The sequence below is a fragment of the Bos javanicus genome, chromosome 28 (assembly GCF_032452875.1).
Source record: "Bos javanicus breed banteng chromosome 28, ARS-OSU_banteng_1.0, whole genome shotgun sequence".
NCBI classification, from domain to species: Eukaryota; Metazoa; Chordata; class Mammalia; order Artiodactyla; family Bovidae; genus Bos; species Bos javanicus.
Window position 1 is genome coordinate 7,498,133 of NC_083895.1, and position 13,486 is coordinate 7,511,618.

The following is a 13,486-nucleotide window of genomic DNA, read 5'->3' on the forward strand; positions in this document are numbered from 1 at the left end:
CCTGTCTCCTCTTAAGCTTGGAGTTGGTTCTGAGTCTGGGGCTCATTTCTGGGCTCTCTCTTTTTTCATCTATAAACCCACAAGCAAATCCCTGGCCATCTATATATGTACCAGAAAGCTGATCCCTAATCTCCTGTGACTATGAATGTATTACATTTCTGTGAGCCTTCACAATGAAGGAAGTATCACGGAAGTAAGGTTCATTTTCACAAGGGCTAAAGTTTTAAGTTACACCAATCTGGGTTTACAAATAACTGTGAAAAGAAGAGAAGCGAAAAGCAAAGGAGAAAAGAAAAGATATATTCATTTGAATGCAGAATTCCAACTAATAGCAAGGAGAGATAAGAAAGCTTTCCTCAGCAATCAATGCAAAGAAATAGAAGAAAACAACAGAATGGGAAAGACTAGAGATCTCTTCAAGAAAATTAGAGATACCAAGGGAACATTTCATGCAAAGATGGGCTCAATAAAGGACAGAAATGCTAAGGACCCAACAGAAGCAGAAGATATTAAGAAGAGGTGGCAAGAATACACAGAAGAACTATATAAAAAAGATCTTCACTACCCTGATAATCACGATGGTGTGATCACTGACCTAGAGCCAGACATCCTGGAATGTGAAGTCAAGTGGGCCTTAGGAAGCTAGTGGAAGTGATGGAATTCCAGTTGAGCTATTTCAAATCCTGAAAGATGATGCTGTGAAAGTGCTGCACTCAATCTGCCAGCAAATTTGGAAAACTCAGCAGTGGCCACAGGACTGGAAAAGGTCAGTTTTCATTCCAATCCCAAAGAAAGGCAATGCCAAAGAATGCTCAAACTACCGCACAATTGCACCCATCTCACACGCTAGTAAAGTAATGCTCAAAATTCTCCAAGCCAGGCTTCAGCAATATGTGAACCGTGAACTTCCTGATGTTCAAGCTGGTTTTAGAAAGGGCAGAGGAACCAGAGATCAAATTGCCAACATCCACTGGATCGTGGAAAAAGCAAGCGAGTTCCAGAAAAACATCTATTTCTGCTTTATTGACTATGCCAAAGCCTTTGACTGTGTGGAGCACAATAAACTGTGGAAAATTCTTCAAGAGATGGGAATACCAGACCACCTGATCTGCCTCTTGAGAAACCTGTATGCAGGCCAGGCAGCAACAGTTAGAACTGGACATGGAACAACAGACTGGTTCCAAATATGAAAAGGAGTACGTCAAGGCTGTATATTGTCACCCTGATTATTTAACTTATATGCAGAGTACATCATGAGAAACGCTGGGCCGGAAGAAGCACAAACTGGAATCAAGATTGCTGGGAGAAACATCAATAACCTCAGATATGCAGATGACACCACCCTTATGGCAGAAAGTGAAGAAGAACTAAAGAGCCTGTTGATGAAAGTGAAAGAGGAGAGTGAAAAAGTTGGCTTAAAGCTCAACATTCAGAAAACGAAGATCATGGCATCTGTCCCCATCACTTCATGGGAAATAGATGGGGAAACAGTGGAAACAGTGACAGACTTTATTTTTGGGGGGTCCAAAATCACTGCAGATGGTGACTGTAGCCATGAAATTAAAAGACGCTTACTCCTTGGAAAGTTATGACCAACCTAGATAGCATATTCAAAAGCAGAGACATTACTTTGCCAACAAATGTCCATCTAGTCAAAGCTATGGTTTTTCCAGTGGTCATGTACAGATGTGAGAGTTGGACTACAAAGAAAGCTGAGTGCAGAAGAATTGATGCTTTTGAACTGTGGTGTTGGAGAAGACTTGTGAGTCCCTTAGACTGCAAGGAGATCCAACCAGTCCATATTGAAGGAGATCAGTCCTGGGTGTTCATTAGAAGGACTGATGTTGAAGTTGAAACTCCAATACTTTGGCCACCTGATGTGAAGAGTTGACTCATTGGAAAAGACCCTGGTTCTGGGAAAGACTGAGGGCAGGAGGAGAAGGGGACAACAAAGGATGAGATGGTTGGATGGTATCATCGACTTGATGGACATGGGTTTGGGTGGACTCCAGGAGTTGGTGATGGACAGGGAGGCCTGGCCTGCTGCTGTTCATGGGGTTGCAGAGTCGGATATGACTGAGTGACTGAACGGAACTGAACTGAATTTGGATTTGCATTCAGACTCTACCAACCACTAGTATGTGGTCACGAACAGTTGCCTTCATCTTTCTAAGCCTCAGTTTTGTATGTTCTGTTCATCCTTCCTACTATTCACAGTGAAGAAGTCAGCTCTCCTGCCCATGATGGGGTAAATGCAGTACCTCTTACCCATCTCTTCCCACTTCTCTCTATGGGGAAAAGTGGATGGTCCAATTGGTCAGAGCACAAACCTCCTTGGGTCATAGTATTGGGGATAGGGAAACACTGCACCCCTGCCCTCCTCGGCTTTCCTTTTCCATGGGGAGTGCACAGTAGGTTTAGATCCTCAGGTGGGCCCACCTCACCACCCCACCCCACAGATCTCTGTCTGCTGGTAACTGGGAGGCTGAGGTAGACCCTAGCCCACCATTAGAGCTGGGCAAATGGGCCAGACATGGCAGGACGAAAAGCCTATATCTGTCAAGAGGGAAGGGGACCCCATCAAACTTCTGGAATCATATCCACCTTCAACAATTTATAAGTTAAAAAACTTATACCCCAATAGTTTATAATGAAAAACCAACAGAGCCTGGTAGGTTTTATGCTATTTGGATGACACAAGGATCAATTCATCAAAGAGAAACAGCAGACACATACTGTACAGAGTGACACAGCAGGGACATAAAGTGAGCCATTCCCTCCATAAGAAACCAAGGTTTCTTATCCAGGACTAGAGACAAATTAGCATTCCCAACCGACTTCACTGGGACTTTATGTGATGGGCACAGAAAGCAACACACACACACACGTGCATACAATCGGGAAGGGTCCTATGTTCTTGCCTGGAGAATCCCAGGGATGGGGCAGCCTGGTGGGCTGCCGTCCATGGGGTCGCACAGAGTCAGACACGACTGAAGCAATTTAGCAGCAGCAGCAGCATTCTACTTCTTCCTTTTATGTGGTTTATATTCTATATAAGAATATATACATTTATAACTCAAAAACACAAAGGCTATCTTCACGTGACTGAGGTTATGAGAAGAGGTTTGGCATTCAGAAATCTTGCTTGAAAATAATTAATTTGAATGACATGGGCATGGTGAGAATTGACAGAGTAAACACTTTATCACACGGGAACCAGCAAGAATAAACACCCCAGTGGCCAGCTTAACAAGCAGAAGAGAGATACAGTGAGAAATTATCAAATTAGGGGCAAATTTTAGTTATAAATGAAACAGGGAGGAAGTGTTAAAGGAAAAATAGTTCAAAAATAAGGATATTGGGAAAGAATTCAACTTTGAATATTCTTAATGGTCAATGAGTGATGTTTTCTGGTCAGGGTTTGGAAATGGGTTAATTATTAAGTAATGAAGTTTATGATATATAATTGGCTTCCCTAGTAGCTAAAGACCGGAGAAGGCAATGGCACCCTACTCCAGTACTCTTGCCTGGAAAATCCCATGGATGGAGGAGCCTGGTAGGCTGCAGTCCACGGGGTCACTAGGAGTCGGATACGACTGAGCAGCTTCACTTTATTTTTTCACTTTCCTGCATTGGAGAAGGCAATGGCACCCCACTCCAGTACTCTTGCCTGGAAAATCCCATGGATGGAGGAGCCTGGTAGGCTGCAGTCCATGGGGTCGCTAGGAGTCGGATAAAACTGAGCAGTTTCACTTTATTTTTTCGCTTTCCTGCATTGGAGAAGGAAATGGCAACCCACTCCAGTGTTCTTGCCTGGAGAATCCCAGGGACAGGGGAGCCTGGTGGGCTGCCGTCTATGGGGTCACACAGAGTCGGACATGACTGAAGCGACTTAGCAGCAGCAGTAGCAGTAGCAGTAGCTAAAGACAATAAAACATCTGCCTGCAATGCAGGAGATCTGGGTTCGATCCCTGGGTGGGGAAGAGTCCCTGGAGAAGGAAATGGCTACCTACTCCAGTATTCTTGCCTGGAGAATCCCATGGACAGAGGAGCCTGGTGGGCTACAGTCTATGGGGTCACAAAATGTCAGACACAACTCAGCGACTAACACACACACAGAGGTATATTATATATTTTACATGTAGATAAAAAGGTTTTTGTCTTTTGTGAAAGTACATGAAAAATAAGAATAATAAATCTCCAAGATCCCTCCCCAACTGTTTCCAAGCAAATGACTTTGACCCCTACTTCCTATAGAAAATGGAAGCTATTAGGAGTAAATTCCCCCACATTCAACCCTTCAACTACAAATTTATCTGTATTCACACCCACCTTCTTGCTCCTCCTAAGGGTAACCCCACAGATGCCCTGGACCCCATGATTCCTGACACCTTGGTTCCCTCTTACTAACCAATGGCTCTTTCCCAATGGCCAGTGGCAAGATTCTGGTCTTGGCCAAGTTGAAAACTTGCCTTCACCAGCATCTCCTTCTAGTGGCTCATCACTCTGTCCTTTCTGGCACAGTCAAGCTTTTTGGAAAGGTTGGCAATGTCTGACAATCCCAGTTCCTTGTCTCCTGTTTCCTGGTGAAACTTTTGCACTAGGGGTTTGCCCAGAACCTTTGCCAGAACTGCCAATGGCAAGGCCATTTGTGAGCTCCCAAAAGATGGATAACTGATGCTTGTCAGTCTATCTTACTGGAGTTAAAATTTTCTGAGATATAAAATATCATTGATTTTTCCTTCTTTCTACAACCCTCACCTTGGCTTCCCTGCCTTGCCAATTCCTGTTGTTGTTGTTTAGTCACTAAGTCGTGTCCAACTCTTTGGCAACTCCATGGACTATGGTCTTCCAGGCTCCTCTGTCCATGGGATTTCCCAGGCAAGAATACTGGAGCTGGTTGCCATTTCCTTCTCTAGGGGATCTTCCCCATCCAAGGATCGAACCCATGACTCCTGCGTTGGCAGGTGGATTCTTTACACTGAGTCACCAGGGAAGCCCAACTCCTGCTTTCGCTCAAACTTTTCTACTGTTCCCACTTTCTTTGCAGGGGCCTCTTCTTCTCCCTTGGTCAATTGTCTTCCTTGGACTTCTTTGCCATTTTTCTCATTTTCTTGGGCTGATTGCCTCAACATCCCTAATGTTAATGATTACTTCCATAACACTGATGACACTCAGGTCTGTAACTCAGTTTTCCATCTCTCTTTTGGTGTTTCCTAGATCTAGACACTCAACTGAATAGCTTCATCTGATGTCCTGAAAAAACTCTTCAAATACAATATGGACTCAGTCAGCCTCCGCACCCCTGCTCCTCCTCATGAACTCTTTATCTTATTTAATGAGACATGCATTTGCTTAGTCATGCAGGCAATATACTGTGGAGTCACCCCGACTCAGTTGTTCTCAATCATGGTTGCATGTTGGAATCACTTGAGGACAAGGCTGAAAAATATTGCCCTAGGACGGCGATTCTCAAACTTGGGCATGCAAATAAACTACTTGTTAAAAGGCACAATCTGATCCAATAGGTCCAGAGTGGAGCCGGACACCCTGCATGTCTAACAGACTTCTGGGGGATGCTGCTGGTCTCCACACCCCACACGGTACTGAGAAACAGGTACCAGCAGCAGCGGCATCCCCAGGAAGCTTGTTAAAAATGCAGATTCTCAGATGCAGTCCTGGACCAGCTGAGTCAGAAACCTATGGGCTGGGTCCAGTAATCCACGTTTCACAAACCCTGCAAGAGATTCTGATATGTGTTCGGGTTTGAGAATCACTGTTCTAGTTCTTCTTCTACACAGGACTAGACTATGTTGAGTCTACGTGCTTCTTACCTATCTCCTCCTTCCTAGTTTCACTGTTCAGATATGCAATCTCTTAGCCTTAAACAAAACTGTAACTGTTTTTTATCAAAATGAACTCTCTCTTTCCTAACCCCATCATTTGTGTGCACTGGATGCCATTACCCCTTACCTACATAAGGACCTTTCTCTGTGCAGGACTGTTCTCCTTCTTATTCTCTCTGTATTGAATCATCCTCATCAAAATAAAAGCACACTGTAATATCTTTAGTCCTAAAAAAAGATACCCTCCCTTGACCATTATCCTTCCAGATGCTGGATATTTTCCAGATACTGCCCTATTTCTTTGCACCTCTTTGTAATAATTTCTGAAAAAAACTTTTTCTGATTACACTCATTTTCTCCACAACATAACTCCTTCTGTCTTCTGAGTTCACTCCAGTCAGAGTCTCATTCCAACTGAGTCATGAAATTTCTTTTTTAAGGACCTCACATTGCTATCCAATGGCCAGCCTCAGTCCTCATCTTATTCAACCTCTCAGCAGTATCTGATCCAGTTTATTACCCCATACTTCTAGTAATTCCCTACATGATCTTATCCAGTTCCATGGCCTTAAACATCTATTGTCAATATGTTGTTGACTACTAAAAATATATCTCCATGCATGGGCCTCTTTTCTGGGCTTCAAACCAGTGTATCCAACTATCTTTTAAACATATTTGGAATGTCTAATAAGCATCTCAGCAAAGGTCTTCATTTCATGCTCTCACCTAAACCTACTCCTCCCGTGTCCACCATTCATTCATTCCATAAATGAGACAGACAACTCTGCCAGAGTTGCATAATCTATGGCATAATCAGCATCCCAAACATTACAAAATCTCTGCCCTGATGGAACTTACATTCTAGTATGGACAATACAAAACATAATGAATATGTAAACTATACAGTATATAATAAAGGATGGGTAACGAATGAAAGAATTCACAGGGACAACAATGTAAAATAGAGTGGCATGAGAGACACAATTAAGAAGATGACATTTGAGAAGCAAGATGCCATCTGGACAACAGTTCATTAAATGTAGTCCCCCATCACCTAGTCTCTCAGGCCAAAATCCTTTCCTTCGTCTCTTCTAGGTTGGATCTTACACCTCCAACCCATAAGCAAATCTTACTGGCTCTATCTTCAAAATCTATCCCAAATTTAACCATATTTATCCTCTTGTGCTACCATCACACCGAGTCGTCATTATTTCTCACCTACTTCCTTAAAACTGGACTCCTTGCTTCTTTCAATGTTCCCAGACCCACAATTTATAATCCAATCAGCAGCCAGAGGAATTTTTAAGACATTGTTAATACCCTATTCAACCCACTCCAAGTATTCTTGCCTAGAGAACCCTGTGGACAGAGGAGGCCTGGTGGGCTGCCGTCTATGGGGTTGCACAGAGTCAGACACGACTGAAGTGACTTAGCAGCAGCAGCATCTCTCTCCCATGGCTTTTCATCCTAATTATGATAAAAATCCTGTGTCAAATTTTATTTAGTTAATCCCCAAAGATTCACACTCCCCTTTTTCATGGAACTGATGCTGGTAAGTGGCTACCAAGCTGGGGATCCCATTTCCTGGTTATTCCTTGCATATGAGAGGATCATGTGGCTCATTCTTGCCAAAAAAAATGAGAGCAGAAGTGTGTCATTTCCAAATCAACTGGCTAGGTACTAGGTGCATGATCCTACATGTGTCTTCTTCCTTCTATCTGCTGGCACAAGAATGTTAACATTCTAGAGTAACCCTGAAACCATAAGATGAGGCTTCCAAATATTGAAGAAATATCATACCTAAGTGATCATGACCCTCCACTATGATAGGGACAATGACTAGGAAAAACCTTTTGATCACATCCCATTGGACTTTGCATGAACAAAATATATATATCAAAACCCATCAAGATTTGGAGGCATCTGCCATGATATTTTGGAGAAGGAAATGGCAACCCACTCCAGTGTTCTTGCCTAGAGAATCCCAGGGACGGGGAGCCTGGTGGGCTGCCGTCTATGGGGTCGCACAGAGTTGGACACGACTGAAGCGACTTAGCAGCAGCAGCAGCAGCCATGATATTTAGCCTCCTCCTATCTTTTGACTAACAGAAAATCCAATGTCCTTACCATGTTTTAGAAGACCCTTATAATTTGGCACTTTGTAACCTTTTTGATCTTATTTCCAACCACTTTCTCCATTATGCATTCTCATCCTTGGTGATCCTCCTTGAATATTACATACACCAAGCTTGTTCTCTTTCAGAAGTTTTGCATCTGCTGTCCATTCTGCCTAGGACTCGCCTTTTCAGATATTTTTATAACTCACTCACTTGTCCTTTTGAAGTCTGCTCAAGAATCACATCCTTAGTAGGTCCCTTTCTTACTACCATATCTAAAACGGCCTCCTTGTGTCACAATTTCTTTAGTCTAATGAACTTTTCTTTATAAAACGGCTCAATTTGATACTTTGTTTGTGTCTTTGTGTGTTATTTGTTTTCTGCTTTCTCCACTACAGGGTTAGCTCCACAAGGGCAAGGACTTTGTCTTGTTCACTACCATATTCCCCATGTTGACACAGTAATCCTTCAATAATATGTGTTGAGTGAATGAATGGATGATCTCCTGGGCTCCAGTTTCTTTACACACCATCTGTTTTTCTGTCCTGTTGCCATCAAAGAACTCTTTGAAATGTACATTTAGCCACCGTATATTTCATAGTCTTCATTGTTCTCCACTGTGTCTATCCATACACCCCAAGTACCTTAATATGGCATATAGGCATTTCATAATATGCTGCTATGTAACTCTATGGATTCACCTTCTATCAGTTTTCCACTTACATCCTATACTGAACTGACTCCCTGGATTATCAATGCTGGATTTTTTTTAAAAACCTTTTCATTTATCTCTTTTATACACAGAAACATGCATAAAACACACCCACACAGAGCTGTGTCCCTAGTACTTGGCTTAAGAAACAGCCTCAAAGCACCCCATGCCTGCCTACAGTCACCACCCCACAAGGTAACCACCGCCTAATCCCTGAACAGCAGTGCTTATTTTGCCTACTACTCTTATGCGTCTTTTGCTCAGCAGGGTTGTGAGACGCCTCCACTTTTCTGAGTGCGGTTGTCATTTGTTCATTCTCACTGCCATAGAGTCATCTACTTAATGCACATATAGCTTTTCTCCAAGGTATTGTTCATGGGCTTTTGGTTAGTTTCCAGTATCTATTGTGAAGAGTGCTGCTATGAACATTTTTTACATAGCTTTTGAAAAACATGGGACATTTCTGTGGAGTATGTGTCTAGGCACGGAATCCCTAGGTTATTAAGTGTGCACATAGAAAGCTCCAGGAGGTGTTGCCGACTTTCCAATGGTACTGAGATAACTTATGCACCCACAAACAATACAAAGCTTTCCTTCCACTTGCTCCACATCCTTGCCAGAACATTTTCTCCTCCTTCATTCTAGCTGCACTGGTGGGTGTATAGTGGTATCATGTTATGGTTTTATTTCACATTTTCTTAATGACTAACACAGCTGAGTGCCTTTTCATGTGCTCACTGACCATTTGGATATACACTGTGCTGAAGCAGTTCTTCATGGCCATTGCCTGGTTCTTTTTCCTACTGGATTATATGTCTTTCCTTCATAATTTTAAGAGTTCTGCATACATCCTAAGCATCAAGTTTTACTCACATATAAGCAATGGGAAAAATCTTTTCCCATTTTGTGAGATGCTTTTTAACTCTCCTAATAATATCTCTTTAAAAGAGAAATACTTAGTTTTAATATGTTCCAAGTTCTCATCTATTTTTCCTTTTAAAGATTTTTGTGTCCCGTTCAAAAGACAAAGGCCATGACCACCTTCTACTTTCCTCTAAAACTATAATTGTTTTAAATTTTACATTTATATCTGCATGCTATTTAGAACTGGTTATTGTGTATAATACATTATCTTACAAGATGGTGGTTGAGACTGATATTTTTCCCATATGGATATTGAATGGGTCATCAGTATCTATTGAAAATGACTGCTATTTCCCCCGAACTGCAGTCAAGCATGCTGTTTTATATGTCTTTATATATGTGCTTGGTGCCTTCTTGGAATATCCTTCCGAATTTCCTACTTGAGAAATTCCTCATCTTTTTACAAAATATGTCACCTTGCCATCTGGAGCTTTTCTTGGCCCTCTCCTAAACCCCTCACCACTCCCAGTACAGTCACCACCACTGGTGGCCAAGGGCAGGGCATTTGAAGTCCATCCCAGTAGGAAGAGGCTTTATCACTAACACTGCTTAGAATTGTCAGCATAATGACAGCAAAACACAGTCCAACTTTTAATTAGATTTGTTACTATTTTAAAATTCTTTATAAGCCATGCACCCCACTTTCTGCTCGCACTCTGTAAATTAGCTTTGGTTTTGAAGCAAGATGTGTCATTTCTTGGAGCCATTACCATACACTGTGAATTTTACAATTATAGTACCTGTCACACCAGAGTAAATATTCATTTAAATATACTAATCTTCCCATTGGACTGTGAGTTTGTCAAGAGTAGGCGCTATGTCTTAATCAGTTCAGTATTTCAAGCACCTAGCATAATGCCTGGCCTTGAGTTAAGGTTCAATAAATGTTCAGTTATCATCTTATTTTGGTGGTTGGGGGCAACTCTGAATATTTAAAATGAAAAGAGGGTTTTTTTTTTTTTTAAAGCAGCCTCTTGGAATTGCTTTTTTGATTACAAAAGCAAAAAGCTGTCTAACAATAACATATTAAACAACATTTCCTATTTTAATCTCTCATAAAGTATAATCAATTAGAGCTAGGTTTCCTTCTATACAAAATTATTTTTTCTGATTGCTCAATTTATAAAACATCAACAATGTCAGATTGAGGCCATCACATCAAATGCAATTCAGCTTGCTTATAAAAATACATTTACAGAGTTCTATCAACATTTGTCACCAACTCAGAGAAACATGACAACCTTAGTTAGATTCCTGTAAAAATATGTAAATTAAGAGATATATAAGCCAATCTCATCCTGCAGTGCAGGTAGAAAAATATCTGAATTAAAAGAAATGTTTCAGTGACTCATCACCCAAGAGTGACCTGGGTGCCATGTGGATAGGGGAGTATGATCCAGATTTTCAAATGCTTGTCATATTTAATTTCAGTAGATGATATATTCCAGTAAGTGGGCATAAAGCTGATTGAGTGTAGGCAGACAATCCCATTGCAGTGTGCAAAGATTTACTGCAGATAATGATAACAAATATGGGTTTGCCATAAATTTCAGTTTATCCATTCCAGAAACACACAAAGCAATGAATATCAAATAATATAGAAATCACTAATAAGCTCCGAATTCATCATCCATATCTTTCCAAATATTTGAGAGCAGAAGTACTTATTTAGTAAGATATTAACCTTCTGTGCATATGTGTGAAACTACATCAAAGACAAGACTGTAAGGCATGTAGCTAAGAGAGTCAGGCTGTAAAAGTCTTGGCTTGTAAGCCCTAGTCTGCTGTCTGCCTTTAGAACAGCAAGCTTGTAGGACTAGCATTCAGTATGGCCAAAATAACACATATGAACAGGTAAGGCCTTGGGTCTTTAATAACTGGGTTTCTACTTAGAAGCAAGATGATAGCTGCAAAACAGTTGTCTGCTGGACTTCTGAAGGATAAAAAGAACTTCAAGAGGACTAGAAATCAATTCATTCATAAGTTGCAAAAACCTTTACTATTTAATAGCACCCCTAGAATGAAAAAAAAAAAAAAAAAGACTGGTTGCACTGCATAATTCAGCTCTAGCTTACTACCTGAGGTGCTGCCAGGGAATTGAAAGGGACAACAGCTGACATCTCAATGTGATACAGAAGCTCCACGTGCCTCCCACTGATCAATTCTGAATCTCTAGTTGCAGGGACTGTGAACACATTTTACACTGTCTGCATACACCAGCAAGCGTGGGTATACAGACTACATGTAAAGAGGAAAACACTTTAGGTGATGATTCGCCCCAGGGCAGGGGTTCTACGGTTGGTATTCCGGATAACATCTAGTCAAAGTGGGAATGGAAAAGGATGTGGAAAGGGAGTTCAAATAAATATCTAGGAAGGACACAGTGGATAGCGAATCCCAGAGGTCACCAATGCCCTACTCCTGACTTCAAGTTCTGCTACTACTGCACATTGAAACTGAACCGAAGGCAAATCAATTTCATGCTCATTCTTATGTATCTCTAGAATCCTTCTGCCAAGTTCAATTATTCCAGTGAAAGGCTACAATCTCTAGATTGTAGAAAATGTTTAACAGGTAAATGTACTGGATGTTTCTATTTGGAAGTAGAAGGGAAGCAAATATAAACATGAATAATAATGTAGGAGAAAGTTAAAACACAAGTGCAATCCAGAATTCTGAATTCTGAAAGATTAAAGTTAATCCTTCATCATGAGAGTGGCCATGAAAAACTAACAGGACGAAAAGCTTTCAAAGGCAGTAACATGATAAATACGTTTAAGTCCCCAGATTGTCTCAGTATTCACACAAAGTCAAGTTAAAAAGAAAATCTTTGCAATGATAGTTTATAACTGTCCTTCTGTAATGTTCCAAATACGCAAAGAGACTATAAAAAGATATTTTTTTAACATTATTATTTCCCTTTTCCCTGAAATATTAGGCCCTTGAGAAAAAGAATGCAAACTAACTCCACCACTTACAAATTTACATGTGATTTATCTTGACTGAATGCTTTTCAGGTTGTGTTTTATTTAGATGTTTATGTTACTAAAACTAGAGCCTCTTAATAATTAAAAGTTAATAAAAAAAAATCCTCAGGATATTTTTATCTTTAAGATAAAAGGAAGACAATTTGTTCCAATTCAAATCTTGAATTATGACTGACAAGCTTCACGATCATGAGGCTTCCTGCTTTGTAGCGACATATTTATAGGGGTGCACCTCGGGTTCAACTCGCCTGGTCACACCAAGGCATGTAAGGCAGAGAGGCCCTGCGAAATAGGTTCACTGCATCCCAGCTGGTGGTGCCCCCTTATTATAAGCAACTGTTTTTCCTATGAGCATTTCTCACTCTCATCTTTCTTGCTGGGCCAAGTCCTTACCACTAAAATGTATACATGTCAAGGTTTATTCTCTTAAAAAACAGGTTTAGCTACCCAAATCAGTAGCAGGAATTGAATCATTATTCTTAAATGTAAAGCAAATCACACCACCCCATCACTCAGAGCCTAAAATTCTGTTTCAGATAAACCCAAGGTCCTCACGACCTTCCCATTCCCAAATACGCCAATTCAAAGTGAGCGTGTGGCTTTTTCTCCCCCATTTTGAGGGCTAACCCCCTCATTATCTTTCAGGTTTTAATTAGTTGTGCTTTCTCAAAGAAGCCTTTCTTTCCCCCTCAAATCTAAATTAAGATCCCTTTATAACTCCCTCCTAGCCCCCTATACTTTTCCTTCACTGGACTTTAAACACCTTATAAATATATTAATCTGTGTGATGAATGTTCATCTCTTTAGCACAGCCAGGGGTCCAGGGCTGTCTTTCTTCCTCATATTTGACATTTAGCGCTGTACTCTGTTCATAGAAGCCACTCAGGCGATTCAGGCAAC

The 13,486-nt window shown here is 41.0% G+C and overlaps 1 protein-coding gene across 2 annotated transcripts in view; it reads right to left on the minus strand.

Moving 5' to 3' along the window:
- Positions 1 to 13,486, minus strand: part of PCNX2 (pecanex 2) — a 311,141-nt gene that overhangs the window by 144,203 nt on the left and 153,452 nt on the right. The gene's annotated exons all lie outside the window — the stretch shown is intronic.